The sequence below is a fragment of the Chiloscyllium plagiosum genome, unplaced genomic scaffold (assembly GCF_037043375.1).
Source record: "Chiloscyllium plagiosum isolate Xiang-an unplaced genomic scaffold, Cpla_swu_hap1 HiC_scaffold_13, whole genome shotgun sequence".
Classification (NCBI taxonomy): domain Eukaryota; kingdom Metazoa; phylum Chordata; class Chondrichthyes; order Orectolobiformes; family Hemiscylliidae; genus Chiloscyllium; species Chiloscyllium plagiosum.
The window spans coordinates 72,179,340-72,207,027 of NW_028270151.1; positions in this window are offsets into that span (position 1 = coordinate 72,179,340).

Below are 27,688 nucleotides of genomic sequence, written 5' to 3' on the forward strand. Positions count from 1 at the left end.
TTATCCTGCCATCTCCCCATTATCCTTGATCCCCTATTGATCAAGAATCTATCCTACTGCTGTCTTAAATACACTCAATGACTTGGCCTCTACAGCCCTCTGCGGCAATGAGTTCCAGAGATTCACTACTTTCTGGCTGAAGAAATTCCTACTCATCTCAGTTCTTAACAGTCACCCCTTCACTCGAAGGCTTTGCCTTGGGTCCTGGTCTCTGCTACTAGTGGAAATATCTTTTGCATGTCCACTCTATCCAGGCCCCTTTTTTCTGTAAGTTTCAGTGAGATCCCTTCCTCATCTTTCTAAACTCCATCGAGTACAGACCCTGAGTCTTCAACAACTCTTCATATGACAATTCTGGATTAGTGGTGCTGGAAGAGCACAGCAGTTCAGGCAGCATCCGAGGAGCACTAAAATCGACGTTTCGGGCAAAAGCCTTTCATCAGGAATACAGGCAGCGTGCCTGAAGGGTGGAGAGATAAGTGAGAGGAGGGTGGGAGTGGGGAGAAAGTAGCATAGAGTACAATAGGTGAGTGGGGGAGGGGATGAAGGTGATAGGTCGGGGAGGGGAGGATGGAGTGGATAGGTGGAAAAAAAGATAGGCAGGTAGGACAAGTCATGGGGACAGTGCTGAGCTGAAAGTTTGGAACTGGGGTGAGGTGGGGGAAGGGGAAACGAGGAAACTGTTAAAGTCCACATTGATGCCCTGGGGTTGAAGTGTTCCGAGGCAGAAGATGAGGCGTTCTTTCTCCAGGCGTCTGGAGATGAGGGAGCAGCGGTGAAGGAGGCCCAGGATCTCCATGTCCTCGGCAGAATGGGAGGGGGAGTTGAAATGTTGGGCCACGGGGCGGTGTGGTTGATTGGTGCGGGTGTCCTGGAGATGTTCCCTAAAGCGCTCTGCTAGGAGGCATCCAGTCTCCCCAATGTAGAGGAGACCGCATCGGGAGCAACAGATACAATAAATGATATTGTTGGATGTGCAGGTAAAACTTTGATGGATGTGGAAGACTCCTTTAGGGCCTTGGATGGAGGTGAGGGAGGAGGTGTGGGTGCAGGTTTTGCAATTCCTGCGGTGGCAGAACAAGGTGCCAGGATGGGAGGGTGGGTTGTAGGGGGGCATGGACCTGACCAGGTAGTCACGGAGGGAATGGTCTTTGCGGAAGGCGGAAAGGGGGGGGGAGGGAAATATATCCCTGGTGGTGGGGTCTGTTTGGAGGTGGCAGAAATGTTGGCGGATGATTTGGTTTATGCGAAGGTTGGTAGGGTGGAGGGTGAGCACCAGGGGCGTTGGGACACCCGCACCAATCAACCACACTGCCATGTGGCCCAACATTTTAACTCCCCCTCCCACTCTGCCGAGGACATGGAGGTCCTGGGCCTCCTTCACCGCCGCTCCCTCACCACCAGACGCCTGGAGGAAGAACGCCTCATCTTCCGCCTCGGAAAAGTTCAACCCCAGGGCATCAATGTGAACTTTAACAGTTTCCACATTTCCCCTTCCCCCACCTCACCCCAGTTCCAAACTTCCAGCTCAGCACTGTCCCCATGACTTGTCCTACCTGCCTATCTTCTTTTCCACCTATCCACTCCATCCTCCCCTCCCCGACCTATCACCTTCATCCCCTCCCCCACTCACCTATTGTACTCTATGCTACTTTCTCCCCACTCCCACTCTCCTCTCATGTATCTCTCCACCCTTCAGGCTCTCTGCCTGTATTCCTGATGAAGGGCTTTTGCCCGAAGCGTCGATTTTAGTGCTCCTCGGATGCTGCCTGAACTGCTGTGCTCTTCCAGCCCCACTAATCCAGAATCTGGTTTCCAGCATCTGCAGTCATTGTTTTTACCTTCTTCATATGACAAGCCCAACATCCCCAGGATCATTCATATGGGAGCCAAAACTGCTCACAATATTCCAAATGCAGTTTAACCAGAACCTTATACAGCTCAACAGTATATCTATGCTCTTGTATTCTAGCCTTCTTGAAGTGAATGCCATCATTGCATTTGCCTTCCTAACTGGCACCTGAACCTGTATGTCAACTTTATGAGAATACTGAACTAGCACTCGAAAGACCCTTTCTGCTTCAGTTTTCCAAAGCCTTTCCCTTTTTCGAAAACCGTCTATGCTTCCGACCAAGATGCATAACCTCATCCTTTCCTACATTGTATTCCATCCTGTCATTCATGAACTTAGAAAGCGAATGTTACAGATGGTTTGACTGATGAAAGCATCGTAAGTTCTCCAAAACCTCATAGACTGCAGTTGGGAATACTGAAACCGAAAATCCAATCCAACCATGTCCCCTATTGAAATTAGCCTATTGATAAATACCATGTGCCTAGAAAGTTCCTAAAATGGGGAGCAACACAATAACAAATGAGAGAAAATACTTCCATTTCTGAATTTTTAGCAAGAAAAGAAGGTGGAGCGAGATGCTAAATTTCACCAATTTCTGGAGATTCAAGTATGGTACTCCTGAAAATGGGCATGAGGATTATAGGTGCTAATCCATGGGTGTTGTACCTGGCTGTTACCCACCTGTTGATGGGGAATTTGCCAACCATAGAGGAGACTTAGGGAGCACCATCTGCCTGTGAGCCAATTGAAGCTCTTCAATGTCCAAATAACGGTTAAATAAAGGGCTCATCCATTTCCCACTGGTATTTTAAAGTATGCAGCTTGTTGGCATTCATTGTCTTGGCGGGGGGGTAAAGAAGGAGAGCGCGACTCCTTTTTGGGTACTTTATTGAATGACACCTATCATCCAAGGGTGGTGTGCCTCAGCAGGGGTGCAAGTTCATGACAAGATCACACCACTTAAAGTCAGCTGATTCTTCTTAAAGGAGAAAGTGAGGGCTGCAGATGCTGGAGCTCAGAGCTGAAAATGTGTTGCTGGAAAAGCGCAGCAGGTCAGGCAGCATTCAAGAAGCAGGAGAATTGACGTTTCGGGCATGAGCCCTTCTTCAGGATTCCTGAAGAAGGGCTCATGCCCGAAACATCGATTCTCCTGTTCCTTGGATGCTGCCTGACCTGCTACGCTTTTCCAGCAACACATTTTCAGCTCTGGTACTTCTTAAAGCCAACCTACACCTCTTACAGAGGCAGTGCATTCTGGCTGGAGCAAACATGGAAGTAGTTAGGGAAGAAGAGCAAGAAGAACACTGAATAATGGCACAAGACAGCAGAGTGCTGAAATTTCTCAAAGGCCTTCTGGACACCTTGGGAAAGATGGTTGAAGGAATGGAAGTTACTCTGTACTCAGAGGGGACTGGGAACCCCATCTGACAAATTCAGAAGGGGCAATAAGGCAGGTAGCTATCTGCATCAATGCAAGCAGAGAGAGATGTTACACTTGAGTCATATGCCTTTGACATGAATCTGGACATTCTTTCTTCTTAAAAGGAGCATGGAATGTTGGCAATATTGCTTGACAAAATGGGCTCCAGGTCCAGGTGACCTTTTTGTGATTTCTGTACAGAAATGTGACTAACTCATGTTTGGACATGTCTCTGACCAATTGTTGGAATGTGAGAGACCTTTTGGGGGAATTTCCATTGAAGAAACATCAGAATGCAACTGATCACTTGTGCAATTAATAGCTCCTATTGTCTGGATGTTTACAGAAACTCAGATGCAGTAGTGGCCCCAGAGTTGGTCCCTGTAAACTTGAAAGGATGTACAGGAAACACCATAATGCAAGAATATCGAGTGACCATCACTCATTCCTCAATACGTACAGATGGTTTATGTCATCAAATTATTTTAAGGAATAATAGAAGCATTGATTCTATGGTCACATGAAAGAAACTAGTCTGAGAAAGCACATGTCTTATTTTTGGAAACACAACCCAGAAATGCCAGGGAAGCCATTTTGCCAAGTGAAAAGAAGGACCCTATCTAGCAAATCCACCACCAGTAGTAAAATAGCGCTAGTTCATTCTAACTGCAATATTTCATGCTTCATTGTAGGGATTTGACCAACTTAACATTTGGAAAAGCCAGAAACCTATTATTGCTCTGAGTGAATGATTGTAAATTCGTGACCCAATAGCTTCAACCTTTAGTGAACGAGTAGACATTTTAAGACTTGCAATGCTCTTGTTATCTAACTGGGTGTCAATCAATCACTGGGAACAGAGTACAGGTTTTACCATAATTTGATTCAAGTGATGCAGGGAGAGATTCGCCTCACTTGAAAAAAATCACAACAAAACTCTGAAGAATACAGAAAAGTTTAGTATCTTTATACCGTAAAACCTCATTGGCCAAATTCTAATCTTCCTTCATCCAAACAAAAAACAAGGGTTTGTCCATTCGAGATCATAGGTTCATGCTGTTCCAGTCTCCTTCAGCCAGACAGGAAGTATTAATCTTGTCTGAAATGGTGTTGTTTCTTTCCTTACCGATGTTCCCACACTAAAATTATCATCAAGGCTTTTTTAGAAAGCTTTTAATACGATTGCTTCCAATGTGCACTAGATAAATTTACAGGGGGTAAAATGCTCTTTCTTAGAATTACATTGTGTTAAATTCAGCTACTAGGTAGGAAAAATGGAAACTTATCCCAAATAACTGTCCATAACATTGGGAAACCCTTGGATGATAGGTGTCGTTCAATAAAGTACCCAAAAAGGAGTCGCTCTCTCTTTCTCTGCCCCCCCCGCCAAGACAATGAATGCAATACCAGTGGGAAATGATGAGCCCTTTATTTAACCATTATTTGGACATTTAAGAGCTTCAGTTGGCACACAGGCAGATGGTGCTCCCTAAGTCTCCTCTATGGTTGGTAAATTACCCATCAACAGGTGGGTAATGGCCAGGTACAACACCCATGGATTAGCACCTAAACCCTTGGCTCTCACCCCTGTCAGAAGGTTACAAAATTCAATCCTATCATTCTCAATTTATACTTTACATTTATCTCACACACCTAACTGCAACTTTTGTCTCATCCCACAATTATCTCCAAATTATAAAACTTGTATGATGTAAAGATATGTCTCTTCTGCCATCTCAGCCATGTGGTCTATGGGTCACTCAGTAGTCACCAATTGGTTTGTTTTGATGGGTCAAATGGAAAAGGTATTGCAGACTCCTGCAGGATATAGACACAATCATCAATGCCAGAATACCAAATGTTAACCCGGGAGTGGCACTACACACCAACTGGATACTGGGGGAAATGAAATCCCTTTCATCTGTGGCATATTTCAGAACTTAAATCCAATGCATAAAGGTTCATGTTCATTGCCAGCTTCCCATCCACTGACAATGTTATCCTCACCCTGTTCTGAGCTTCCTGAATGCATCAAGTGGCAGAGTTCAGGTCGCGCCTTCCCCTTTCAGCAGAGGTATCTGACACACTGATCCTCACTGAAGTTAAGACAAGGAGATGTTCCTAGATGTAGCCTGCTGACAGCTCCTCTCTCCCCCCACCCACCATCTCCTACTTTGAGCAGTCTGACCTTTCTTGCTCTGTCTCCCTCTCCCTCTCTCTTTCTCTCTCTCTCTCTCAATGATGTTGTGTAAACCAAAGGGAATAGAGGCTATAGCATAAAGGAGCGGGTGTAATTGGTCTGAGCACAACCCTTCAAGTCATGACCAACGTCTTCACCACATGCCACAACTTTGTGAATATTTCAATAACTGTATGTAACTATGCAAACACTTCTCTACAAACTCAGCAAGTGCCAGTAGAAGTCAGTCAGCAACTAACGTGAATATCCCTTTAAATAGCTGTGGGAGCTGCCTCATGTGGTTGAATGCATTTGCTGATGCCACCATCATGCTCCCTTTGTCCTTTCAACCTCCTTCTCAAAATGGCCACCAGAACCAGAAGTGTGTATGTTCACACTGCAGCAGCCATATTGGAATGTCACATGTGATACCAAATATATGGACATTAGGGTAACCAAAAGTCTGTTTGTAAAGAGAGAGTCCCATTTTAAATCATATCATTCTGCTTTCTCTTAAAAAGTACAGAATGGTTCCATATTTTCTGCTTCCTGATCTTTATTGCTTTCCATAGCATCCAATCTCACCAAATGGTTACTGTGCTGAAAAAGAAAGACTGCAGCAGCATCATATTGTATTATTAATCAAAAGTTAGATGGAGGAAATGACCTAGCGGTATTATCATGTGACTATTAATCGAGAGACCTAGGTAATGTTCTTCGGACTTGGCTTCAATCCCACCATATAAATGATGGAGCATGAAAATTCAATAAAAATATGGAATAATAAATAATATATGAAACTACAGTCAATTGTGGGAAAACATCATCAGGTTCATCAATGTCCTTTAGAGAAGGATATTGCCATCCTTAGTTAGTCTGGCCTACATGTGGCACTAGATCCACAGCAATGTGTTGACTTTAATCTTTGCAGTTTTGCCACATCTCGGCATGAATGGTGGTGGACAATTATACAACACAATTAAGAAGGAGGTTCAAAAATCCCCTTTTTCAAAGATGTGACAGCCCAGCACATTAGTGCAAAAGACTGGAAGATTCACAAAAAATTTCAGCCAGAAGTGCTAAGTACATGATTCATCTCAGCCTCCTGTTGAGGTTCCCAACATCACAGAAACCATTCTTTAACTAATTTGGTTCACTCCATGTCATATCAAGGAACAGTTGGAGGCTCTGGATACTGCAAAGGCTATGGGTCTTGACAGATTCTGTCAATAGTACAAAAGACTTATGCTCTGAATTTTCTGCACCCTAGCCAAATTATTCTGGTTACGTTGCAATGCTAGCATCTACCCGTCAATGTAGAAACTTGCCCCGATACAAAAAGCAGGACAAATGTAACCCAGACAATTTGTGCCCCATTTTTCTACTCTTAAACATCAGTACAGAGATGGAATGTGTCATCAACAGTGCTATTAAGTAGTACTTGCTCGGCAATAATCTACTCACTGACACCCAGTTTATGTTCTACCAGAGCCACTCAGCTCCTGACCACATTACAGCCTTAGTTCAAACATGGACAAACAGTTGAATTCCAGAGGTGAGATGAGAGAGAGAGGGAATGCTCATGACATCAAGACCACATTTGACTGAGTGTGGCACCAAGTAGCCTGAGCAAAACTGGAGTAAATGGAAATCAGGAGGAAAACTCTGGAGTCATACCTCGCACATATGAAGATGGTTGTGGTTGTTGGATGTCAGTCATCTCAGCCCCAGGACATCTTTACAAGCATTTCATAGTGTAGTGTTCCGGGTCCAACTATCTTCTGCAGCTTCTTCAATAATCTTCTCTCTATCATAAGGTCAGAAATGTTGATGTCCACTGATGATGGCATAAAGTTAAACACCATTTCTTAACTCCTCAGATACTGATGCAGTTTATGTTCAAATGCACCTCGGCCTGAACAATATTCAGGCTTGGTTTAAATGGCGGCAAGTCACAGTCATGCCACCGAACTGCCATGAGAGAATCTATCCATTACCCCTTGTCATTCAATAGTTTTACCATCACTGAATACCCTGGGGTCAATGTCCTGGGGTCACAGTTGACCAGAAAATGAACTGGATGAACCATATCAATGCAGTGGCTACAAGGGCAGGTCAGAGGCGAGGAATCCTATCTTGTGTAAGTCACCTTCTGGCTCATTTAAAAGCCTCGCTACCATCTTCAAGGCCCGATTTAGGATTTTGATGGAACACTCTCCATTTACTTGTTCGTGTAGCTCTAAGCAGGAGGCAATGATCTAGTGAGCTGTTCCCCCGGAGACCCAGATAATGTTCTGGGGACCTGGCTTCAAATCACATCATGGAAAATGGTGGAGTTTGAATCTAATAGAAGTCTGGAATTGAGAGTCTAATGATGACTGTGATTCCATTGTTGATTGTTGGGGAAAGACCATCTGGTTCAGTAATATCCTTTAGGGAAGAAAAATGCCATCCTTGTCCGCTCCATATGTGACTCCAGATCCAAAGGAATGTAGTTGACTCTTAACTGCCCTATGGGCATTTAGGGACGGGCAATTAATGTTGCCTGGCCAGTGACACCATCATTCTGGGATCTGACTGTTTGGTGGTAACATCCTAAAACTTTGGACATATATTTCATGTCATTTTGCATGGTAAAAAACACAAAAAGCATCATAAGAATAGCAAAAAAAAGCAGAAAAGAAAGAGAGTAAAAGACTTATTAAATATCATTCAATCGTATTTGAACATTTTTTTCGAAATCGTTCTGATGATTATCGAAGAGCCCTTTGAATACAGATAACTTTACCAATTATCCCACATTTAACATAGAGAAGTGTAATCACCAGAGGCACTACCCCATGAAATTTTGCAACATTAATCATTTAGCTCAATTTAGTATCCACAGGGATTTCATCTCGAAGCAAGTCCCGGTTGAAGGACCAGAAACATTACTCTCCTGGTCATTTAAGCCAAGACTGTACTTTAATAATTTATTAATATAGTGGTTGTGTGACAAGATGAAACTTTGCTCCTTCACTTGTTTCTTACAATAAAATGGGAATTTCACACTTCCATTAGAATTCGCTGCTTCTTCCTTATTTAATTGCATTGGAAGGGTACGATTGGCATCTTTCCACCTGTGAGAGATGACAGGGTGCAGCCTCAGCTGAGGTCAGATGTAGTTGCTTTGATGGCTGAGCAAGCCAATTCTGGAAAGGGAACATCTGCTACAAATGCCACAGACAAAGCTGGTCTGCTGATGTTTCGCTTGCAGAGTTGACATCTGCTTTGGAACATCTGAAACCATATGTCATTGTGTTGGTGAACTCCTGCCCACAATTGAGCTAATGAATGTTGAGGGTTTTTATGTCTCTTTTAAGAGGAACCTCAAATTGGTGCTTTTAGACACCCTGCTGTTTTTTTGGCCTTTGCATCAGGAAGGGACAATTAGGAAATAGGTGAGAGATAAATTGTCTTGTATTTTTTTAAATTACCGTATTGTTAGGATAACGTGAGGAAGGGTAAGATGATATCCCTCTATTCCCACTCTTTGTATGATCAAGAAAGGAGTTTTTTTAAAAAAAGGAAATATTTCTAATTTAATGAACCTTTGACTGCTTACTTGCTGCAATCATTAGCTAGAATTTTCCTTTTATTCATTACACTAACGCAGTCCAAGAAATTTAATAAAAATGCTCCAACATTCTCACGCACACATGCATTCAATTTCACATGACCCTCTCCCCTCTCTTGCCAACTGCCCAGTTGCCTGAGTGGATTCCAAATTACATGATCAAATTACATCTAGGCACATTCCATTCAACGCCAGGTTTCCACTGTCTAAATGACTACGTCGAATAATTTGTCAGTACCCAGTTGAATATCCGAGTGATGGTCTGAATGTGATAGGAGCTGGTAATTATTCTTATTGAGGATTCACAAATAGGTTATCTCCATTTCACTGACTTTGGAATGTATAAAGTGCAGAAAAATGTGTTGCTGGAAAAGCGCAGCAGGTCAGGCAGCATCCAAGGAGCAGGAGAATCGACATTTCGGGCATAAGCCCTTCTTCAGGAATGAGGAGGGTGTGCCAAGCAGGCTAAGATAAAAGGAGGGAGGAGGGACTTGGGGGAGGGGTGTTTGGAATGTGATAGGTGGAAGGAGGTTAAGGTGAGGGTGATAGGCCGGAGAGGGGGTGGGGGCAGAGAGGTCGGGAAGAAGATTGCAGGTCAAGAAGGTGGTGCTGAGTCCGAGGGTTGGGACTGAGATAAGGAGGGGGGAGGGGAAATGAGCAAGCTGGAGAAATCTGCATTCATCCTTTGTGGTTGGAGGGTTCCTAGGCGGAAGATGAGGTGCTCTTCCTCCAGGCGTCATGTTGCCATGGTCTGGTGATGGAGGAGGCCAAGGACCTGCATGTCCTTGGCAGAGTGGGAAGGGGAGTTAAAGTGTTCAGCCACAGGGCGGTTGGATTGGTTGGTGCAGGTGAATTTGTGACGGATGTGGAAGGATCCCTTGGGGCCTTGGAGGGAGGTGAGGGGGGAGGTGTGGGCGCAAGTTTTGCACTTCTTGCGGTTGCAGGGGAAGGTGCAGGGAGTGGAGGTTGGGTTGGTGGGGGGTGTGGACCTGACGAGGGAGTCGCAGAGGGAGTGGTCTCTCCGGAACGCTAGATACAACCTCCAGAAACATTGTATCATCCTTTGTAATTTCTTCCACCTCCAAACAGATCCCACCACCAAGGATATATTTCCCTCCCCTCCCCTATCAATAGGGATCCTTCCATATCCATCACAAATTCACCTGCACCTCCACACACATCATTTACTGAATCCGCTGCACCCGATGTGGCCTCCTCTCCATTGGGGAGACAGGCTGCCTACTTGCGGAACGTTTCAGAGAACACCTCTGGGACACCCGCACCAACCAACCCAACCGCCCTGTGGCTGAACACTTTAACTCCCCCTCCCACTCCGCCAAGGACATGCAGGTCCTTGGCCTCCTCCATCGGCAGACCATGGCAACACGACGCTTGGAGGAAGAGAGCCTCATCTTCCGCCAAGGAACCCTCCAACCACAAAGGATGAATGCAGATTTCTCCAGCTTCCTCATTTCCCGTCCCCCCCACCTTATCTCAGTCCCAACCCTCGGACTCAGCATCGCCTTCTTGACCTGCAATCTTCTTCCCGACCTCTCCGCCCCCACCCTCTCTCCGGCCTATCACCCTCACCTTAACCTCCTTCCACCTATCGCAATCTCAACGCCCCTCACCCAAGTCCCTCCTCCCTACCTTTTATCTTAGCCTGCTTGGCACACCTTTCTCATTCCTGAAGAAGGGCTTATGTCCGAAACGTCGATTGTCCTGCTCCTTGGATGCTGCCTGACCTGCTGCGCTTTTCCAGCAACACATTTTTCAGCTCTGATCTCCAGCATCTGCAGTCCTCACTTTCTCCATGTATAAAGTGCAGTGAGCCAAATGTGTGAGAAAACTACAATTTCAAGTCCTTGGAATGTCCTTGGAATGCAGCTGAAGGTGTAAAAAAAGTGAGTTGAGTTTTCTAGCCAGTAAATTTGAAAAAGACATTTTTGATATTCAGCATGGGGTCACGGCAATCAATTTATATCAAATCTATCTCATTGTCATCCATTTCTCAGATATTTCAGCAACACAAAGGCATCAGTGACCCATACAATACTGACACTGCTTGTTTTGACTCAGGAAATTATATAATTATATTTCTAAAGTAACAGGAAAAGATCTATTAGTGTTAACAAAAAAGGTCTCACAGTTCCATGTCATCTATTCAACACGGTGGCCATCTGTCTCTTTTGGATGACCTGGGGTATGATACATTTGCAACCACCCACAACAACCTGACTTACGCTTTCTCACACCCAGATCTCTGCTTGGGGTCTCTGATATGTTGGAGTTTACACTCAAATGGCTAGTGATCAGTTTTTGATGGACATAAAATTAAAGTGCACTCCACAAACAACAGTGTGCGGTTAGTTCATTGACAGAATGAGGCACATCTATTTGGTATACTGTTCAGACCTGCTAATATACACTGATTTACTACTGGTCATTGAATGGTCATGGTAATGCTAATGTGAGAGAATTTGTTAATTACTTTGCTTTTGTTTATCAAGGTGGTATATTGACTATCAATAGGTTTCGAGCCCACCTGTTAGGGACTTTCCTATGTAGTATTATTGTAAATTCAGGAACATTTCCTTATAATTCATTTAGGAACTCCACATCTCCATTGTTTAAGATGGTAAATGGATGGCCACTTGGAATCATAGAAAGAGGGAAGAAGAGTAGGAATCAGGACCTTTCTCAAACTGGCAGCATTGAGAGAATGACACTTTGAAGAGGTGTAGTCCAGACTGTGCTACCTCTGGGCAAAAGATTACATAGACGGTGGATAGTGAAGGGCCATCAGTGCTGGTAGAAATGAGTTGTTATAGAAGCTTCTATAGCTATGTGGTCAGAAAGGCATTTCTGTTGTCATGATCCTGTGACCGGCATGTTGTGTTGTCTGCCTGGTGCCAGAATATAGCACATCACGAGAAGATGCAAAATAATCTGTAATGGGAAGGGGGTGAGCATTTATGCATGGTATGCATTTCCGCCAATGACTTAGAGAGATGAGGTATTGAGGCCCTATGGTCAGAATTTCAGGAGGCAGAAAGGCAACTAAGAAATGGGACCTCAAAGATAGTAATGTTTTGATTTAACCAGTGCCATGCTCAGAAAGAGTACAATTGGAAAGTAGGGAGGAATGAATGTGTGGCTTGATACATGTTGCAGGAGGGAAAGCTTTAGATTTGTGGAGCATTATGGTGGCTTTGAGGCAGCTGACACATACTGAAAAGAATATGATGCCATGGCAATCACGGTAATGTAGCTTTGAAATAGTCAGGACAAGGCTGTTAAACAAAATGTTTAAAAAGACCGCAAGGTAAATGGGTAATTATGGAGGAGAATGTCCTCATGACAGCAAGGGCAGAATCCAGTGTTGGGAGTTAATGTCCTGTAGATGTTCTAAAGGCAATCAAATAGAGAGAGAAAGAGAGAAATTTGCATGATTTTGGGGGGATGTGAAGAATTCAAAAATTCATTGGGAATTTGTTTGAGTGAAGAGCAAGGCCAGAAAAGAATTCCTGAAACATGTGCAGTCAAAACCAACATATTCTTAGTCCAACGAAGTCAGATCTGATGCTGGGAGATGAGGTAGGCCAAGATGGATAGTGTGAATATTTGGGTAAAAGTCAACGTGTCACAAGGGGTCCGATTCTGCTAAAAACAGATATAACTAATTCAGAATGATAAATAAGGAGTGGAAAATGTACAGCTGACAACTATGAATTACGCTGATGGAGTGATAAGAGTCCTCTTCACAAGATGGTGTTAAGATAACATCCTTAAGTAATTTACAATTTGCATCAAATGAAAATTAAAATGCGTAGCAACAAAAAACAGATTAAGTGTGATATTTGACAGAATAAATTGAAAATCAGGCAGAATAAAGATGTAGGTTATGATAGGGAAGTAACTGTTCTTGTATCTTTGTTAATACTTGTGAAATAAAAATCAAAATTCTTTAAAGTCATGGGAGTGCATAGATTCAGTTCAGTTTTCAATAATTGCAAAATTCATCAGGTCATGTGAAGTGCTGTAAAAAAACTGTAAAGAACATCAACAGGAAAACTGCTTTGCTGGCCTATGCAGACAGGATTGAAAATGTGTTGCTGGAAAAGCGCAGCAGGTCAGGCAGCATCCAGGGAACAGGAGATTCGACGTTTCGGGCATAAGCCCTTCTTCAGGATGCAGACAGGATGGAAGGTCAACATTTATGTGAACAGTTGAAAAGGATGGAATCTCCCACTCCCTGAGCTGACAAGCTTAGAGTTGGGGAGGTTCTGTAATTATTGACACTCTGAAATGTTCTGACCTTCCTGCCTCCCCTGGAAACCCATTCTGGGGCAGGAATGCTCATGGTCAACATTCCCTCACCCCAAATGAATCGAAGTTCTCAACTGTCCAATTAATGAGTACTTAAGCGTCGCAGCCTGGAAAGAACCAGCTGCAAATGGGCTTACAGCTATATTGCATTCACAATAGCTGCTACCCTGAGGGGCAGTTTATTACCTCAGTAGGTGGGCGGGGAGTCAAAGGGACCCAATGGCCAGACAAAGGGAATGGACATCAAGCAGGAAGGTGGCCTCCTTGCCTTTATTTCTAATCCCCATGCTCTCTCTCCTCACAACTCCCAACCCCACGTCACGATCCCACCCTTACTCCAAATCAGTAAACTTTGCCCTGGCTTCTTCACATTCTTGCAACATCAAGATCTCCTTTTGTCAGCAGCATTCTTGCAACATCAAGATCTCCTTTTGTCTCCCTTTGTTCCCGACTCAGGCGACTGACTGTGTGGAGTTTGCACGTTCTCCCCGTGTCTGCGTGGGTTTCCTCCGGGTGCTCCGGTTTCCTCCCACAGTCCAAAGATGTGCAGGTCAGGTGAATTGGCCATACTAAATTGCCTGTAGTGTTAGGTAAGGGGTAAATGTAGGGGTATGGGTGGGTTGCGCTTCGGCGGGTCGGTGTGGACTTGTTGGGCCGAAGGGCCTGTTTCCACACTGTAATGTAATCTAATCTAATGTAATCTAATCTAATCTAGCTATGTCCACCCCCAGGATACTGTGGAGTATAAGAGGTGCTGGCTCTGATCTCTTAATTAATGAATGACTAGCAGCCAAAGGAAATATATCCTGGCCAAACTCCTTTCTAAGGAACCAAATTTCCAACCAAACACTGGAAACCCCAATACCATTATGTATCATGATTTTCAAAAGGTCGTTGTTTTGAACACAGCTATGGGATGTCAGTGCTTCTGGTAAACCAACATTTATTGCCCGTTCCTAAATGCCCTGGAGAAGGAAGGAGTTGGTTACTTTCTGGAACCACTGCAGTCCCAAAGGTAGGTGCAAGTAGGAAGGGAGTTACAGAATTTTGAGCCAGTGACAGTGAATATACAACAATATAATTCCAATTAGGGATGGTGAGGGCCTGGTGGAGGAACCTGAAGGTGGTTGATCCCGTGTATCTGTTGTCTTACCCTTCTCCGTGGTAGAGGCCACAGATTTGAGAGGCATTGTCTTAGGACCCTTGATGAGTTTCTGTTGTCTATCTTTATAGATGGTATACACTGCTGCTCCTGAGTGTCTCAGCAGAGAGAGTGAATATTGAAGTTGACGGATGGGGTACCAATGGGTGAACTGCTTGGTCTTGTATGTTGCCAACCTTCTTGAGTGGTATTGGAGTTTCATTCATCCAGGCAATTGGGGAATATTTCATCACTCTCCTGTAATGGGCTTGGACATGATGAATAGGCATTGAGGAGCTGCATGGTGCCTCGGGCGTCTGTGTGGAGTTTGCACATTCTCCCTGTGTCCACACAGGTTTCTTCCGTGTGCTCTAGTTTCCTCCCACAGTCCAAAAATGTGCAGGTTAGGTGGATTGCCCAATTGTCCAATGTATCCAGAAATGGATAAGCTAGGTAGATTAGCCATGGGAAATCCACAGTTACAAGGATAGGATAGGGGCGTGGGAGAAGGTAGGATGCTCTTTGGAGGGCTGGTGAGGACTTGATGGGCCAAATGGCCTTCTTCTACACTGTAGGGATTCTATGATACTATGATTCAGGAGGTGAATTATCACAGACCTGATACCGTGGCAACTGTATTTACATAGCTCATCCAGTTCAGCTTCCGGTTTATGTTAACGCCAGGATGTTGATAGTGGAGTGTCAGTTTCAGCAATGGTAATATCATTGGACATAGAGGAACGTTGACTGTTCTTTTTAGAGATTATCATTGCTCGGCAGTTGTGAGGCATGAATATTACTGGCCTCTTGTCAGCTCTTACCTGAATGCTCTCTAGATCTTGCTGCTTTTGACCATAAACTGCTTCAGTACCTGAGGAGTTGTGAATGGAGCTGAACACTTCCCGCCTTATGATGGAGGGAAAGTCATTGATGAAGCTGCTGGAGATAGTTGGGCCTAGCACACTATCCTGAGGAGCTCCTGCAGAGCTGGCCTATGGATGAGATACTTAGAGTCATAGTGATGTACACTACAAAAGTAGACATTTCAATCCAACTTGTCCATGCCAACCAGACATCCCAAATTAATCTAATACCATTTGCCAGCACTTAGCTCATATCCATCCAAAGCCTTCGTATTCATATACCCATCCAGATGCCTTTTAAATGTTGTAACTATACCAGCCTCCACCATTTCCTCTGACAGTTCTCGATGACCAACTACTATAATAATCTTCCTATAATGACTCCAACCAGTGGAGATTGTCTTATTGATGGCACTTGGAATAGGTTTTCCTAGTACCATGCTCGTTTGAATGCCTGCTCGAGATAAGGACTGTGTAAGCTGGCAGCAGAGTACGATGGCCCACCGAGACATCCTCTGCTCTGCCTGTTCTTCTTGTTTCCTTCCTTCTTTGTCCTCCTTTTTAGCAGGCACAGAGCAATGTGTGGGGACGCAGGCACAGAGCAGTGTGTGGGGACGCAGGCACAGAGCAGTGTGTGGGAAAGCAGTCTCAGAGCAGTGTGTGGGGACGCAGGCACAGAGCAGTGTGTGGGGACGCAGGCACAGAGCAGGGATTAGGGAAGTAGTCCCAGAGCAGCGCGTGTATATGCAGTCTCAGAGCAGGGAGTGGGTAAGTAATTCCAGAGCAGCGTGTGGGGACAGAGTCCCAGAGCAGGGAGTGGGGAAGTAATCCCAGAGCAGCGTGTGGAGACAGAGTCCCAGAGCAGGGAGTGGGGAAGTAGTCCCAGAGCAGCTTGTGGGGATGCAGTATCAGAGCAGGGAGTGGGGAATTAGTCCCAGAGCAGTGTGTGGGGATGCGGTCCCAGAGTGGCGTGTGGGGTCGCTGTCCCAGATCAGCGTGTGGAGAAACAGTTCCAGAGCAGTGACGCAGTTCCAGAGCAGCATGTGGAACGTAGTCCCAGAGCAGTGTGTGGGGACGCAGTCTCAGAGCAGTGTGTGGGGACGCAGACCCAGAGCAGTGTGTGGGGACGCAGTTCCAGAGCAGTGTATGGGGACGCAGTTCCAGAGCAGCGTGTGGGGACACAGTCCCAGAGCAGGGTGTGGGGATGCAGTCCCAGAGCAGTGTGTGGGGACGCAGTCTCAGAGCAGTGTGTGGGAACGCAGTCCCAGAGCAGTGTGTGTGTGGAGACGCAGTCCCAGAGCAGGTTGTGGGGACGCAGTCCCAGAGCAGTGTGTGGCGAAGCAGTTCCAGAGCAGTGACGCAGTTCCAGAGCAGCATGTGGAATGTAGTCCCAGAGCAGTGTGTGGGGACGCAGTCTCAGAGCAGCATGTGGGGAAACAGTTCCAGAGCAGTGTGTGGGGACGCAGACCCAGAGCAGTGTGTGGGGACGCAGTCTCAGAGCAGCATGTGGGGAAACAGTTCCAGAGCAGTGTATGGGGACGCAGTTCCAGAGCAGCGTGTAGGGACACAGTCCCAGAGCAGCGTGTGGGGATGCAGTCCCAGAGCAGTGTGTGGGGACGCAGTCTCAGAGCAGCGTGTGGGGATTTAGTCCCAGAGCAGGTTGTGGGGACGCAGTCCCAGACCAGTGTGTGGGGACGCAGTCTCAGAGCAGGCAGTGGGGAAGTAGTCCCAGAGCAGTGTGTGGGGACGCAGTCTCAGAGAAGCATGTGGGGACACAGTCCCAGAGCAGCGTGTGGAGACACAGCCCCAGAGAAGCGTGTGGGGACACAGTCCCAGAGCAGCGTGTGGGGACGCAGTTTCAGAGCAGCATGTGGGGAAACAGTTCCAGAGCAGTGTATGGGGACGCAGTTGCAGAGCAGCGTGTGGGGACACAGTCCCAGAGCAGCGTGTGGGGATGCAGTCCCAGAGCAGTGTGTGGGGACGCAGTCCCAGAGCAGTGTGTGGAGACGCAGTCCCAGAGCAGTGTGTGTGTGGAGACGCAGTCCCAGAGCAGGTTGTGGGGACGCAGTTCCAGAGCAGTGTCGCAGTTCCAGAGCAGCATGTGGAACGTAGTCCCAGAGCAGTGTGTGGGGACGCAGTCTCAGAGCAAGGAGTGGGGAAGTACTCCCAGAGCAGCGTGTGGGGATGCAATCCCAGAGCAGCGTGTGGGGAAGTAGTCCCAGAGCAGCGTGTGGGGATGCAATCCCAGAGCAGCGTGTGGGGAAGTAGTCCCAGAGCAGCGTGTGGGGACGCAGTCTCAGAGCAGCATGTGGGGACACAGTCCCAGAGCAGCATGTGGGTACACAGTCCCAGAGAAGTGTGTGGGGACACAGTCGAAGAGCAGCGTGTGGGGATGCAGTCTCAGAGCAGTGTGTGGGGGCACAGTCCCAGAGCAGCGTGTGGGGACGTAGTCCCAGAGCAGCGTGTGGGGACACAGTCCCAGAGCAGAGTGTAGGGACTTAGTTCCAGAGCAGCGTGTGGGGATGCAGTCCCAGAGCAACATGTGGGGAAGTAGTCCCAGAGCAGCATGTGGGGATGCAGTCCCAGAGCAGTGTGTGGAGATGCAGTCTCAGAGCAGGGAGTGGGGAAGTAGTCCCAGAGCAGTGTGTGGGGACACAGACCCAGAGCAGTGTGTGGGGGGGCACAGTCCCAGAGCAGCGTGTGGGGAAGTAGTCTCAGAGCAGCATGTGGGGATGCAGTCCCAGAGCAGTGTGTGGGGGCACAGTCCTAGAGCAGCGTGTAGGGACGTAGTCCCAGAGCAGCGTGTGGGGATGCAGTCCCAGAGCAGCATGTGGGGAAGTAGTCCCAGAGCAGCATGTGGGGATGCAGTCCCAGAGCAGTGTGTGGAGATGCAGTCTCAGAGCAGGGAGTGGGGAAGTAGTCCCAGAGCAGTGTGTGGGGACACAGACCCAGAGCAGTGTGAGGGGTTGTAGTCCCAGAGCAGGGTGTGGGGATGCAGTCCCAGAGCAGCGTGTGGGGGCACAGTCCCAGAGCAGCGTGTGGGGAAGTAGTCCCAGAGCAGCGTGTGTGAAGACGCAGTCCCAGAGCAGCATGTGTGGGGACGCAGTCCCAGAGCAGTGTGTGGGGAAGTAGTCCCAGAGCAGGGAGTTGGAACGCGGTCCCAGAGCAGTGTGTGGGGACACAGTCCCAGAGCAGTGTGTGGGGAAGTAGTCCCAGAGCAGCATGTGGGGACGCAGTCTCAGAGCAGGGAGTCGGGACGCTGTCTCAGAGCAGCGTGTGGGGATGCAGTCTCAGAGCAGGGAGTGGGTAAGTAATCCCAGAGCAGCCTGTGGGGACAGAGTCTCAGAGCAGCGTGTGGGGACGCAGTCCCAGAGCAGCGGGTGGGGACACAGTCCCAGAGCAGCATGAGGGTACACAGTCCCAGAGCAGCGTGTGGGGACACAGTTGAAGAGCAGCGTGTTGGGATGCAGTCTCAGAGCAGCGTGTGTGGTCGCAGTCCCAGAGCAGCATGTGGGGATGAAGGCCCAGAGGAGTGTGTGGGTGCACAGTCCCAGAGCAGCGTGTGGCGAAGTAGTCCCAGAGCAGCCTGTGGGGACGCAGTCCCAGAGCAGCATGTGGGTGCACAGTCCTAGAGCAGCGTGTGGGTGCACAGTCCCAGAGCAGCGTGTGGGGACACAGTCGAAGAGCAGCGTGTGGGGACGCAGTCTCAAGCAGTGTGTGGGGGCGCTGTCCCAGAGCAGCGTGTAGGGAATTAGTCCCAGAGCAGCATGTGGGGACACAGTCCCAGAGCAGCGTATGGGGACGCAGTTCCAGAGCAGCGTGTGGGGACACAGTCCCAGAGCAGCGTGTGGGGATGCAGTCCCAGAGCAGTGTGTAGGGACGCAGTCCCAGAGCGACGTGTGGGGAAGTCGTCCCAGAGCGGTGTGTGGGGAAGTAGTCCCAGAGCAGTGTGTGAGGACGCAGTCTCAGAGCAATGATTGGGGAAATAGTCCCAGAGCAGTGTGTGGGGACACAGTCCCAGAGCAGCGAGTGGGGAAGTAGTCCCAGAGCAGCGTGTGGGGACGCAGTCCCAAAGCAGGGAGTGGGGACGCAGTCCCAGAGCAGTGTGTGGGGACACAGACCCAGAGCAGCATGTGGGGACACAGTCCCAGAGCAGCGTGTGGAGACACAGCCCCAGAGAAGCGTGTGGGGACACAGTCCCAGAGCAGCGTGTGGGGACGCAGTTTCAGAGCAGCATGTGGGGAAACAGTTCCAGAGCAGTGTATGGGGACGCAGTTGCAGAGCAGCGTGTGGGGACACAGTCCCAGAGCAGCGTGTGGGGATGCAGTCCCAGAGCAGTGTGTGGGGACGCAGTCCCAGAGCAGTGTGTGGAGACGCAGTCCCAGAGCAGTGTGTGTGTGGAGACGCAGTCCCAGAGCAGGTTGTGGGGACGCAGTTCCAGAGCAGTGTCGCAGTTCCAGAGCAGCATGTGGAACGTAGTCCCAGAGCAGTGTGTGGGGACGCAGTCTCAGAGCAAGGAGTGGGGAAGTACTCCCAGAGCAGCGTGTGGGGATGCAATCCCAGAGCAGCGTGTGGGGAAGTAGTCCCAGAGCAGCGTGTGGGGATGCAATCCCAGAGCAGCGTGTGGGGAAGTAGTCCCAGAGCAGCGTGTGGGGACGCAGTCTCAGAGCAGCATGTGGGGACACAGTCCCAGAGCAGCATGTGGGTACACAGTCCCAGAGAAGTGTGTGGGGACACAGTCGAAGAGCAGCGTGTGGGGATGCAGTCTCAGAGCAGTGTGTGGGGGCACAGTCCCAGAGCAGCGTGTGGGGACGTAGTCCCAGAGCAGCGTGTGGGGACACAGTCCCAGAGCAGAGTGTAGGGACTTAGTTCCAGAGCAGCGTGTGGGGATGCAGTCCCAGAGCAACATGTGGGGAAGTAGTCCCAGAGCAGCATGTGGGGATGCAGTCCCAGAGCAGTGTGTGGAGATGCAGTCTCAGAGCAGGGAGTGGGGAAGTAGTCCCAGAGCAGTGTGTGGGGACACAGACCCAGAGCAGTGTGTGGGGGGGCACAGTCCCAGAGCAGCGTGTGGGGAAGTAGTCTCAGAGCAGCATGTGGGGATGCAGTCCCAGAGCAGTGTGTGGGGGCACAGTCCTAGAGCAGCGTGTAGGGACGTAGTCCCAGAGCAGCGTGTGGGGATGCAGTCCCAGAGCAGCATGTGGGGAAGTAGTCCCAGAGCAGCATGTGGGGATGCAGTCCCAGAGCAGTGTGTGGAGATGCAGTCTCAGAGCAGGGAGTGGGGAAGTAGTCCCAGAGCAGTGTGTGGGGACACAGACCCAGAGCAGTGTGAGGGGTTGTAGTCCCAGAGCAGGGTGTGGGGATGCAGTCCCAGAGCAGCGTGTGGGGGCACAGTCCCAGAGCAGCGTGTGGGGAAGTAGTCCCAGAGCAGCGTGTGTGAAGACGCAGTCCCAGAGCAGCATGTGTGGGGACGCAGTCCCAGAGCAGTGTGTGGGGAAGTAGTCCCAGAGCAGGGAGTTGGAACGCGGTCCCAGAGCAGTGTGTGGGGACACAGTCCCAGAGCAGTGTGTGGGGAAGTAGTCCCAGAGCAGCATGTGGGGACGCAGTCTCAGAGCAGGGAGTCGGGACGCTGTCTCAGAGCAGCGTGTGGGGATGCAGTCTCAGAGCAGGGAGTGGGTAAGTAATCCCAGAGCAGCCTGTGGGGACAGAGTCTCAGAGCAGCGTGTGGGGACGCAGTCCCAGAGCAGCGGGTGGGGACACAGTCCCAGAGCAGCATGAGGGTACACAGTCCCAGAGCAGCGTGTGGGGACACAGTTGAAGAGCAGCGTGTTGGGATGCAGTCTCAGAGCAGCGTGTGTGGTCGCAGTCCCAGAGCAGCATGTGGGGATGAAGGCCCAGAGGAGTGTGTGGGTGCACAGTCCCAGAGCAGCGTGTGGCGAAGTAGTCCCAGAGCAGCCTGTGGGGACGCAGTCCCAGAGCAGCATGTGGGTGCACAGTCCTAGAGCAGCGTGTGGGTGCACAGTCCCAGAGCAGCGTGTGGGGACACAGTCGAAGAGCAGCGTGTGGGGACGCAGTCTCAAGCAGTGTGTGGGGGCGCTGTCCCAGAGCAGCGTGTAGGGAATTAGTCCCAGAGCAGCATGTGGGGACACAGTCCCAGAGCAGCGTATGGGGACGCAGTTCCAGAGCAGCGTGTGGGGACACAGTCCCAGAGCAGCGTGTGGGGATGCAGTCCCAGAGCAGTGTGTAGGGACGCAGTCCCAGAGCGACGTGTGGGGAAGTCGTCCCAGAGCGGTGTGTGGGGAAGTAGTCCCAGAGCAGTGTGTGAGGACGCAGTCTCAGAGCAATGATTGGGGAAATAGTCCCAGAGCAGTGTGTGGGGACACAGTCCCAGAGCAGCGAGTGGGGAAGTAGTCCCAGAGCAGCGTGTGGGGACGCAGTCCCAAAGCAGGGAGTGGGGACGCAGTCCCAGAGCAGTGTGTGGGGACACAGACCCAGAGCAGCATGTGGGTACACAGTCCCAGAGCAGCTTGTGGGGACACAGTCTAAGAGCAGGGAGTGGGGAAGTAGTCCCAGAGCTGCATGTGAGGACGCAGTCTCAGAGCAGGGAGTGGGGAAGTAGTCCCAGAGCAGCGTGTGGGGACACAGTCCCAGAGCACCTAGTGGATCAGTAATCCCAGAGCAGCGTGTGGGGACGCAGTCTCAGAGCAGCGTGTGGGGACACAGTCCCAGAGCAGCGGGTCGGGAAGTAGTCCCAGAGCAGCGTGTGGGGACACAGCCCCAGAGCAGCGAGTGGGGAAGTAGTCCCAGAGCAGCGTGTGGGGAAGTAGTCCCAGAGCAACGTGTGGGGAAGTAGTCCCAGAGCAGCGTGTGGGTACGCAGTCCCAGAGCAGGGAGTGGGGACGCAGTCTCAGAGCAGTGTGTGGGGACACAGACCCAGAGCAGCATGTGGGTACACAGTCCCAGAGCTGCATGTGAGGACGCAGTCTCAGAGCAGGGAGTGGGGAAGTAATCCCAGAGCAGCGGGTGGGGACGCTGTCCCAGAGCAGGGAGTGGGGAAGTAGTCCCAGAGCAGCGTGTGGGGACACAGTCCCAGAGCAGCTAATGGATCAGTAATCCCAGAGCAGCGTGTGGGGATGCAGTCTCAGAGCAGCGTGTGGGGACACAGTCCCAGAGCAGCAGGTCGGGAAGTAGTCCCAGAGCAGTGTGTGGGGAACACAGTCCCAGAGCAGTGATTGGGGAAATAGTCCCAGAGCAGCGTGTGGGGACACAGCCCCAGAGCAGCGAGTGGGGAAGTAGTCCCAGAGCAGCGTGTGGGGAAGTAGTCCCAGAGCAACGTGTGGGGAAGTAGTCCCAGAGCAGCGTGTGGGGACGCAGTCCCAAAGCAGGGAGTGGGGACGCAGTCCCAGAGCAGTGTGTGGGGACACAGACCCAGAGCAGCATGTGGGTACACAGTCCCAGAGCAGCGTGTGGGGACACAGCCCCAGAGCAGCGAGTGGGGAAGTAGTCCCAGAGCAACGTGTGGGGAAGTAGTCCCAGAGCAGCGTGTGGGGACGCAGTCCCAGAGCAGGGAGTGGGGACGCAGTCTCAGAGCAGTGTGTGGGGACACAGACCCAGAGCAGCATGTGGGTACACAGTCCCAGAGCTGCATGTGAGGACGCAGTCTCAGAGCAGGGAGTGGGGAAGTAATCCCAGAGCAGCGGGTGGGGACGCTGTCCCAGAGCAGGGAGTGGGGAAGTAGTCCCAGAGCAGCGTGTGGGGACACAGTCCCAGAGCAGCTAGTGGATCAGTAATCCCAGAGGAGCGTGTGGGGATGCAGTCTCAGAGCAGCGTGTGGGGACACAGTCCCAGAGCAGCGAGTCGGGAAGTAGTCCCAGAGCAGTGTGTGGGGACACAGTCCCAGAGCAGCGAGTCGGGAAGTAGTCGCAGAGCAGTGTGTGGGGACACAGTCTCAGAGCAGCGTGTGGGGAAGTTGTCCCAGAGCAGCGTGTGGGGAAGTAGTCCCAGAGCAGTGTGTGGGGATGCAGCCCCAGAGCAGTGTGTGGGGACGCAGTCCCAGAGCAGGGAGTGGGGACGCAGTATGTTGGAACACAGACCTAGAGCAGCGTGTGGGTATGCAGTCCCAGAGCAGCATGTCGGTACACAGTCCTAGAGCAGCATGTGGGTACATAGTCTAAGAGCAGCGAGTGGGGAAATAATCCCAGAGCAGCGTGTGGGGAAGTAATCCCAGAGCAGCGTGTGGGGAAATAATCCCAAAGCAGCGTGTGGGGAAGTAATCCCAGAGCAGCGTGTGGGAAGTAATCCCAGAGCAGCGTGTGGGGACACAGTCCCAGAGTAGGGAGTAGGAAAGTAGTCCCAGCGCAGCACGTGGGTACGCAGTCTCAGAGCAGTGAGTGGGGAAGTAGTCCCAGAGCAGCGTGTGGGGACACAGTCCCAGAGCAGTGTGTGGATACGTAGTCCCAGAGCAGCGCATGGGTATGCAATCTCAGAGCAGCACGTGGGGACACAGTCCCAGGGCAGCGTGTGTGGAAGTAGTCCCAGAGCAGCGGGTGGGGACTCAGTCCCAGAGCAGCGTGTGGGCAAGTAGTCCGAGAGCAGCGTGTGGGGAAGTAGTCCCAGAGCAGTGAGTGGGGACACAGTCCCAGAGCATTGTGTTGGGAAGTAGTCCCAGAGCAGCGTGTGGGTACGCAGTCTCAGAGCAGCGTGTGGGGAATAGTCTCAGAACAGCATGTGGGGATGCAGTCTCAGAGCAGCGTGTGGGGATGCAGTCCCGGAGTAGCGTGTGGGGATACAGTCCCAGAGCAGCGTGTGGGGACGCAGTCCCAGAGCAGCGTGTGGGGAAGTACTCCCAGAGCAGCATGTGGGGACGCAGTCTCAGAGCAGGGCATGTGTCCGCAGTCTCATGCAGGGAGTGGGGAAGTTATCCCAGAGCAGTGTGTGGGGATGCTGTCCCAGAGCAGGGAGTGGGGAGGTAGTCCCAGAGCAGCGTGTGGGTACACAGTCTCAGGGCAGGGATTGGGGAAGTAGTCCCAGAGCAGCGTGTGGGGACACAGTCTCAGGGCAGTGATTGGGGAAGAAGTCCCAGAGCAGCGGGTGGGTACGCAGTTCCAGAGCAGTGTGTGGATATGCAGTCCCAGAGCAGCGCGTAGGTACGCAGTCTCAGAGCAGGGAGTGGGAAGTAATCCCAGAGCAGCGAGTGGGGACGCAGTCTCAAAGCAGTGTGTAGGGAAGTAGTCCCAGAGCAGCGTGTGGGGACACAGTCTCAGGGCAGTGATTGGGGAAGTAGTCCCAGAGCAGCGTGTGGGTACGCAGTTCCAGAGCAGCGAGTGGGGAAGTAGTCCCAGAGCAGCGTGTGGGGAAGTAGTCCCAGAGCAGTGTGTGGGGATGCAGCCCTAGAGCAGCGTATAGGGACGCAGTCCCAGAGCAGGGAGTGGCAACAAAGTCTTAGAGCAGTATGTTGGAACACAGACCTAGAGCAGCGTGTGGGTATGCAGTCCCAGAGCAGCATGTGGGGACACAGTCCCAGAGCAGCGTGTGGGGACACAGTCTAAGAGCAGCGAGTGGGGAAATAGACCCAGAGCAGCGTGTGGGGAAATAATCCCAGAGCAGCGTGTGGGGAAGTAATCCCAGAGCAGCGTGTGGGGACACAGTCCCAGAGTAGGGAGTAGGAAAGTAGTCCCAGCGCAGCACGTGGGTACGCAGTCTCAGAGCAGGGAGTGGGGAAGTAATCCCAGAGCAGCGTGTGGGGACACAGTCCCAGAGTAGGGAGTAGGAAAGTAGTCCCAGCGCAGCACTTGGGTACGCAGTCTCAGAGCAGGGAGTGGGGAAGTAATCCCAGAGTAGCGTGTGGGGACACAGTCCTAGAGTAGGGAGTAGGAAAGTAGTCCCAGCGCAGCACGTGGGTACGCAGTCTCAGAGCAGGGAGTGGGGAAGTAATCCCAGAGTAGCGTGTGGGGACATAGTCCTGGAGGAGGGAGTGGGGAAGTAGTCCCAGAGCAGGGAGTGGGGACACAGTCCCAGAGCAGTGTGTGGATACGTAGTCCCAGAACAGCGCATGGGTATGCAATCTCAGAGCAGGGAGTGGGGAACTAGTCCCAGAGCAGCATGTGGGGACGCAGTCTCAGAGCAGCGTGTGGATAAGTAGTCCCAGAGCAGTGTGTGGACACAGTCCCAGAGCATTGTGTGGATATGTAGTCCCAGAGCAGCGCGTAGGTACGCAGTCTCAGAGCAGGGAGTGGGAAGTAATCCCAGAGCAGCGAGTGGGGACGCAGTCTCAAAGCAGTGTGTGGATATGTAGTCCCAGAGCAGCGTGTGGGTACGCAGTCTCAGAGCAATGATTGGGGAAGTAGTCCCAGAGCAGCATGTGGGGACACAGTCCCAGAGCAGCGAGGGGGGAAGTAGTCCCAGGGCAGCGTGTGGGGAAGTAGTCCCAGAGCAGGGAGTGGGGACACAGTCTCAGAGCAGCGTGTGGGGACACAGTCTCAGAGCAGTGAGTGGGGAAGTAGTCCCAGAGCAGTGTGTGTGGGGACACAGTCTCAGAGCAGCGTGTGGGTGCACAGTCCCAGAGCAGCGAGTGGGGAAGTCATTCCAGAACAGTGTGTGGGGACGCAGCCCCAGAGCAGTGTGTGGGGACACAGTCCCAGAGCAGTGTGTGAGGACACAGTCCCAGAGCAGTATGTGGGCACGCAGTCCCAGAGCAGCGTGTGGGGACGCAGTCCCAGAGAAGCGTGTGGGGACACAGTCCCAGAGCAGCGTGTGGGGAAGTCGTCCCAGAGCATTGTGTGGGGACGCAGTCCCAGAGCAGTGTTTGGGGACACAGTCCCAGAGCAGCGTGTGGGGATGCAGTCCCAGAGCAGTGTGTGGGGACACAGTCCCAGAGCAGCGTGTGGGGAAGTCGTCCCAGAGCATTGTGTGGGGACGCAGTCCCAGAGCAGCGTGTGGGGATGCAGTCCCAGAGAAGCGTGTGGGGACACGGTCCCAGAGCAGCATGTGGGGAAGTACTCCCAGAGCAGTATGTGGGGACACAGTCCCAGAGCAGCGAGAGGGGAAGTACTCCCAGAGCAGCGTGTGGGGACGCAGTCTCAGAGCAAGGCGTGTGTACGCAGTCTCATGCAGGGAGTGGGGAAGTAATCCCAGAGCAGTGTGTGGTGATGCTGTCCCAGAGCAGGGAGTGGGAAAGTAGTCCCAGAGCAGCGTGTGGGGACACAGTCCCAGAGCAGCGTGTGGGGACGCCGTCTCAGAGCAGCGTGTGGGGACACAGTCCCAGAGCAGCGGGTCGGGAAGTAGTCCCAGAGCAGTGTGTGGGTACGCAGTCTCAGAGCAATGATTGGGGAAGTAGTCCCAGAGCAGCATGTGGGGACGCAGTCTCAGAGCAGCGTGTGGGAGCACAGTCCCAGAGCAGCGTGTGGGGAAGTCGTCTCAGAACAGTGTGTGGGGACGCAGTCCCAGAGCAGCGTGTGGGGACGCAGTCCCAGAGAAGTGTGTGGGGACACAGTCCCAGAGCACCGTGTAGGGAAGTCGTCCCAGAGCAGCGTGTGGGGACGCAGTCCCAGTGCAGCATGTGGGGACGCAGTCTCAGAGCAAGGCGTGTGTCCGCAGTCTCATGCAGTGAGTGGGGAAGTAATCCCAGAGCAGTGTGTGGGGACGCTGTCCCAGAGCAGGGAGTGGGGACACAGTCCCAGAGCAGCTAGTGGATCAGTAATCCCAGAGCAGTGCGTGGGGACACAGTCTCAGAGCAGTGGGTCGGGAAGTAGTCCCAGAGCAGTGTGTGGGGACACAGACCCAGAGCAGCATGTGGGTACACAGTCCCAGAGCAGCTTGTGGGGACACAGTCTAAGAGCAGCGAGTGGGGAAGTAGTCCCAGAGCTGCATGTGAGGACGCAGTCTCAGAGCAGGGAGTGGGGAAGTAATCCCAGAGCAGCGGGTGGGGACACAGTCCCAGAGCAGCGTGTGTGGAAACAGTCCTAGAGCAGGGAGTGGGGAACTAGTCACAGAGCAGCATGTGGGGACGCAGTCTCAGAGCAGCATGTGGATAAGTAGTCCCAGAGCAGTGTGTGGAGACACAGTCCCAGAGCAGTGTGTGGGGACACATTCTCAGAGCAGCGTGTGGATATGTAGTCCCAGAGCAGCGCGTGGGTACGCAGTCACAGAGCAGGGCGTGGGAAGTAATCCCAGAGCAGCGAGTGGGGACACAGTCCCAGAGCAGGGAGTAGGGAAGTAGTCCCAGAGCAGTGTGTATGGATGCAGTCTCAGAGCAGCGTGTAGGGAAGTAGTCCCAGAGCAGCGTGTGGG